At 42.4% G+C, this 6,000-nt stretch overlaps 1 protein-coding gene across 4 annotated transcripts in view; it reads left to right on the top strand.

Moving 5' to 3' along the window:
* The first annotated feature begins 914 nt into the window (after positions 1 to 914).
* RBM47 (RNA binding motif protein 47) overlaps positions 915 to 6,000 on the top strand; it is a 145,765-nt gene continuing 140,679 nt past the window's right edge. For all 4 annotated transcript variants that reach the window (XM_054582084.1, XM_054582083.1, XM_054582080.1 and 1 more), the window contains exon 1: positions 915 to 1,259. The gene's annotated coding sequence lies outside the window, so the exon portion shown is untranslated. The remainder of the gene's footprint in view (positions 1,260 to 6,000) is intronic.

Here is a 6,000-nt window from a genome sequence, read left to right as displayed (position 1 = left end):
AACTAGCTGTAACTTAGAGCAGAACGCATTAAATTAAGCCACTTCTGAACAAGCAGCGCCCAGGCCCTAGGCCCTGCTGCGAAGGCCCCCGGCAAAGGTCAGGCTCCGTCCGCGTGACGTTCGTTCCTGCGCTGGTCCGAGCCGTGCTAGGCTTCAGGTAAGGACACTCTGGGAGGTCCCCCCTTCCGGCACGTCTGCCGCAGTGCTCGCTCTGATCCTACCTGGTTAAACGACGTATTTACTGGGAGCCAAGACGGGGGTGGGGTTGTGCTGATCGGCTCGTGATTCAACGGCAGGTTCCTTATTCCTCAAACCTGTTTCTGCTTTGTTTCTCTGAACAGCCCAAAAGGGCCAGACGTCTGTTTCGGACAGATGTCCTCAGGTGGAGCAGGTGTCACTTCTGGGGTCAACTCTGGATGTCTGAAATGGGTGTGACTTTTTGAACTGGGAGAGAAACCTGTCCGGTGGAGTCCCCAGATCTCTCCGATCAAGGCAGATTTATTTTTTAACCTTCAGCAAAGGTATCTCGGCTCCTAAAACAACAGGAATGTTGCACTGGCCTTAAGCCAGCGGAGGCTCAACGAACAGGATAAAATTTCAGTGCAGATTTACGGGAAGTTGCCGGTGTTGAGAGTAAAAATCTGGTTTGGTGAGTTTAAGGGAAGGGAGTAGACGAGAGACAACCTTGCTACTGTGAGGCGAATGGCCTCGGCGGGGGAGGGCAGCGGGAGGAGGGAGGAGGGAACAGGGAAGAGCTCGGAGACCAGACGCCGAGCGCTCCCCGTGCGTAGCGCAGGACGCAGCTGGGTTCCCGGGCCGCTGGGCTCCCCGGGGTGCGGACCCGGCGCCGTTCTGCCAGTGGGGTCGCCGCGCTTCTAAGTTCTCGCTCCGGCCAGGAATTAAGCCCCCGAGAGCTGCCTTCAGGTTCTCGCTCCTGCTTCCCACTTCGGAAGGTGCAGTTTGGGATAGTGAGAAGCCGGGGCTCGGGGAGTAATCCTCGTAAGAGTTTCTGCAGGTTTCCAAACTTAAAAAATTGTGACAAACTGGAATTCCCAGAGCCTGGGAGTTAAGCCTGAAACGACCTGTTGCTTTAAGCGGCGCGGTGGGGAGTAGCTGGACACTCCTCATTTCGGTTTTACATTAAAAAGAGCGAGGCCGAGAAGATGTTGTAGGTTACTTGCTAGCCGTGTAAATTGCTACCGGGCTGTGAATGAATGGTGTTAATTTCTGAAGTGGGCGATTCCAAATACATAACAAAGGTAAGGTGGTTTTTGGTAATCCTTTTAACTACTGTCTGTCCCTTCCATTTTACATTTGGTCCCTATTTTGAAATTTTTTTCTTTTTCTTCTCTCTTTAGCCCTTACATCCCTCATTCTACCACCTTCGTTGACTCTGGTATATTTAGTGGGGAGGAAATGGTTTGTAAAAAGATTTTAAAAGCGTCAGCTTCTGGAAAAGCAGAAAATCATATTCAGTCATCCGCATCATGTTTCCTGTGGTGATGAAACCTTTTCTGTACCAGAAACAAATTTTTGTTACCCTTGAAAACACATGACTGGGCCATGCAGAGCCACAGGTGGCTTTTTAGACTCAGTTTATTAAAGTGAGATTGAAGAAACATGACAGCCATCTCATTTAAATGTTAAGGATGGTGGGGGTGGAGGGTAGGATGTCTTCCTGTAGTAATTTACCTCCAAAGGTAACACTGAGCGGAGGCTTAGTTATTTTGTTAAAAACTCAATCTACATGAAAGTGTGGGACTTATGAATTATGACAGCTGACCAATCACTAGTCACCAGATATTTGAAAAATCAGCTACAATAAATGAAATGGAATTTTTCCAGATAAATGATTCCTTTTTTGATTAGGTAAAAGTTCATCTACTGTTGGGTACTGTCCCAAGGCATTTGGGAATATGACTTCTTTTTTGAGGCTTATCAAAGTGATTGAAAGACAGTGTCCTCAAGGAACTTATAGGCCATACTGCTTTGAAGGAAAAATAATCAAGTCCTTTTTTTTCCCTAGTGACATTTTAATGACTCAGTTTTCTTTAGCAGGAATGTAGATTAGAAATGTATTCTTTAAAAGTTTTAATGCTGGATCACCTGAACTTTCTCAGAGGAGAGAACGCAAAGGGCTGACAACACAAACATGAAGGGGTGGCCACAGTTTTAAGCACAGTTGCAACTAGACCAAGAGCATTTGAGAATTTCAGGTGTTGATTCTAAAAGGTGAAAGGTTGTCAGTGGCATAAAACACAACCTCTTAGACAAACTGAAGTACCCAACCTAGGCAATGAGATAACACTTTGCTGGAGATTGTGTCGCTATTAATTTAAACAGTAATTTTGTCAGACTGATGATCTGAAATCTTGGAGGGGAACAAAGCCAACCCAATCTGAAAAAGAAAACAGGAGAAGGGAAAGAAATAAGTTTGGGGTTTTGTTTCCTTTCTTGTCTACGTTCCACCTCCACATTTCAAGTCCCTTCTGAATTTTCAGGACCCGGCAGGGGAATGAATGCAGGTGCTGGTGGGGGGGAAGGGGATCTCCTCAAAGACAGACTAAGGTTCAAGTGAAACTGATTAGATTTTCCTAGAGAATGCATAATCCTAGGGAAAAACACCTTACTCGAAAGAGGGCTTTAATTTGGGATTCATAAGACTTAGAAAAATGATATATTTTTCATGACTGTAGAAATGTGCACCAAACATTTATGAAGTTACAATGAAGGTGTAATGCAGCTTAAAAAGTGGTTGTCAGAGTGATGTTAAGTTCAAGATTATATTAGAACTTTTCAACTGATGGCCTGATTAAGAGATATAGTTTTCCTCTTGGGAGCAGTTTCTGTGTCTTACGATGATGTTGATTTTTCTGGTTTAATATCGTAAGAGGTATGTGCTAGTCAAAACAACCACCTGCTCAGAGTAATTGCTTCGAAGAACAACCACAAAAAGACTTTCAATAATGGCAATGCAGATGATTTGTCTTATAAGATAGGGGGCCTTTAGAATCTTTGGAGAAGCACAATCATAGAAATAATAATAATTAATTGTTCAGTTGGCTCCTCAGGTTTTTGGAAACGTCTCCTCCTGGAGGGATTTAGGGGGAAGTGGCACCCGGCCACCTTTTGTGTGTGGTCCTGAATCAACCTGGCGGTAGAACACTCCTGAGATCATCCGAGCTTGTTTTCTGATTGTTTCTATGTCTGTCACTGTCATAGTTGCTTTCCCTCCTGGTCTGTCAGCATCTGTATGGGGCAGAGGAGAGAGAGCGAGGGGAAGCTACCTTTCCTTTGAAGTCAGTGTACCCCTTTTCAGAATCTCTTATATTTTGCCCTGAAAGGTGAGGAAGGAATTTTCCAGTGAAAGTAGAGGGCAAGAGAGTGTCTGGAGGAATAAATAGCCAAGAAGCAGGTGAGTTCGTTTCAAACACTGTTAGTAATGTAGAATTTACCAGAAAGCTTACATGGGGATTATCAGTGCCCTTTAATGTTGAAGGTGAACTGTCCACTGTAGGAATTTAAGGCTCATCCTCACCACCTTTTGTAGTTCACATGCTCCTAGTGCACTGCAATAGATTGCTCATTTGAATGAGTTTAAGATATCATCTCTTGGTACAACTAAAAGTAAACTGATTACAAAAGGCCCAGGCCCTTCAACCTTACTCCCACTGCATCTCTCCTCTACTTTCTGCAGTGATTTGAGGACAACTGAAACACACACAGCTCAGTTTCTATAACCTACGTGTATAATGAGAGTATACTTTTTTGTTACTGTGAATATTCAGTTTTTGTCATCATATGAACTTAGTGCATATGCTAAGTTCATGCAAAATGATTTATGAAATGTGTTTAGATGTATACAGTTTATGTGTTTGTAAAATATGAAAGATAAGTAAACTGATACTATAATAGAAATCATTGATAATAGTTTATAGTTGCCCTTCTGGTAAGCCCTATCAGGTTTTGAGAGGGTCATTTTAGAAATCAAAAGTATAACCGTACAATCCCTACCTTGCCGAAGGCCATTTAAAAGAGATGACATCAGGAGAAGGCAAGTGCTAGCGTTGTAACCCTGAAAACTCTTTGTGATTTTGGGAAAATAGTAATCCTTTGGTCTTAATAGATTCCTGGTAGTACAAAATACATACTTTACTTACAAACTTCAGCCATTCATAGTAGTCAAGAAAACAATCCATGGTCTTTTTGAATCATGATATATGTCTTTGGGGAGACTGACTGTTTGTGGTCCTTACGAACGTGGCAGCCCAGTGCCAAGACCATTGTCAGTGTCCAGTGGGTGTATATTGAAGGAAAAGTGAGTTGCTGACAGTTTTAGCCTTCTGGTTGTGCTTTGCTTCGGATAATGGCCAATATTGCTAATATGGAAGTTTCCACCAGCTGGGGAGAAAGACACCCTGATCTCAGAAGCCATGGGTAATCCACACATGGGTGAGCAAGAGTTAACTATATGTACCAATGGGCAGCGGGCGAGTGTACAATGAATGCAGGGCATTGTGCATGTGAAACAGGAACAGGACGCCTCTACCTGGCCAAGGAAATGCCAACCTGTAAAAATTATGACAAAAAGCATTCAGCTTTTAGAGCACTGAGACCCCACTTGATTATTCTTATAAAACATTTCACATTGTGCCAAAAAAAGAAAAAAGTTAATATTTCATAAAATGAAGAAGGTTTTTTTCAGGTGTTCATTCTCTTAGATCAATTTGATTGCCATTCCAAAAACGTATATTTTGGCTTTTTGAGCCCAGGTGAAATATCCATGTTTCTAAAAGTAGGGATCCATATCTGTGAGAGCACGGTGACTTTTGAAAAGACTGCTTAAATAATATTTCTTTTTGTTTGCTGTCATTTATTTTTTAAAATAATAACATGGTTCTTGGTACACCAAGCCCTTGCCAAGATTAGGCCCATCTTCTCAGCAGCCTTCTTAAGACAAAGTTGCCTTTGTATAACTACAACCGGGAGGATTTGGTGACACAGAAAACTCAATGGGGCACTGCAACTTATTATTAACAGAAAATTCAATGGCCTCATGTTTTTGTTGTTGGTTTTTTTAAATACTCTCCCAGCTAATATCTGCGTTATATTTCTCCATGCAGATGATCTTACTATTTTAGACTTGTCCAGGGAAGAATGTGGTGGCTGCGGATTTGCCTTGGGGTTTGGTTAGAGTATAAAAGACCAAAACTGCGGCCTGCTGATGCAGAGGGGAGCTCAGCTCTGAGAGCTGGTTTGTTCTTGCTGTAGTCGGCAAAATTTGGTCACACGTGGAAAGAAAGAAAATGGGGGTTAGCCAGAGTGAAAATGATAAGTTGGGGGAAAGTTGGCTCTAAATTCAAACTCCATGGCAGAGTGGCTAAGAGCAGAGACAGCCTTTGTTCAAATCATGGCTTTGCCCTTATGTGCTATGGGACTTTAGGCAGGTTACCGAAAAACAAAACATGCAAAATAAGCCCCTGTGACTCAGTTTCCCCAATCATAAACCTCCTACCTGACAGGGTATTGTAAGAATTGAAGTAGTTAGGTAATCTTAAAAATTTTTTTTTATTAAAGTATACTTGGCATACACCATTGTATTATTAGTATAAATTAATCTATGGTATGAACAGAGCTTAGAACAGTGCTCAATCTGTAGTCAGTATAATGTGCTTATACATCATGTTTGAAAGCATTTCTGACTTTGAGTCCTTACCTCACTCTCCTATTCCATGTAAGAGTTGCCTTTCGTGACCTCTTCTGCTGGTTGGAATCCAGGATTCTCTTCCTTACATGACTCCTTGGCTTTGACCACGTGGCCATTGTCATTGTAGGCAGGCGCTATTTTGCTGGTATGTATGTGTGTATGTATTTGTTTATGTTTTTTGTATCTTAGGTGTATGGAGAAAATCACCGAGGTGATTCTAAGGGGGGCATTTCTCCCCCCTCAGTAAATTATAAGATGTTTTCAGAAACAAATGGAATGACGCTCTGTTATAC

This window comes from Pteronotus mesoamericanus, unplaced genomic scaffold, assembly GCF_021234165.1.
Source record: "Pteronotus mesoamericanus isolate MK-2021 breed Mesoamerican mustached bat unplaced genomic scaffold, CSHL_Meso_final contig_68, whole genome shotgun sequence".
NCBI classification, from domain to species: domain Eukaryota; kingdom Metazoa; phylum Chordata; class Mammalia; order Chiroptera; family Mormoopidae; genus Pteronotus; species Pteronotus mesoamericanus.
Note: the sequence above shows the minus strand (reverse complement) of the source record. Positions and strands in the feature narration are given on the sequence as shown.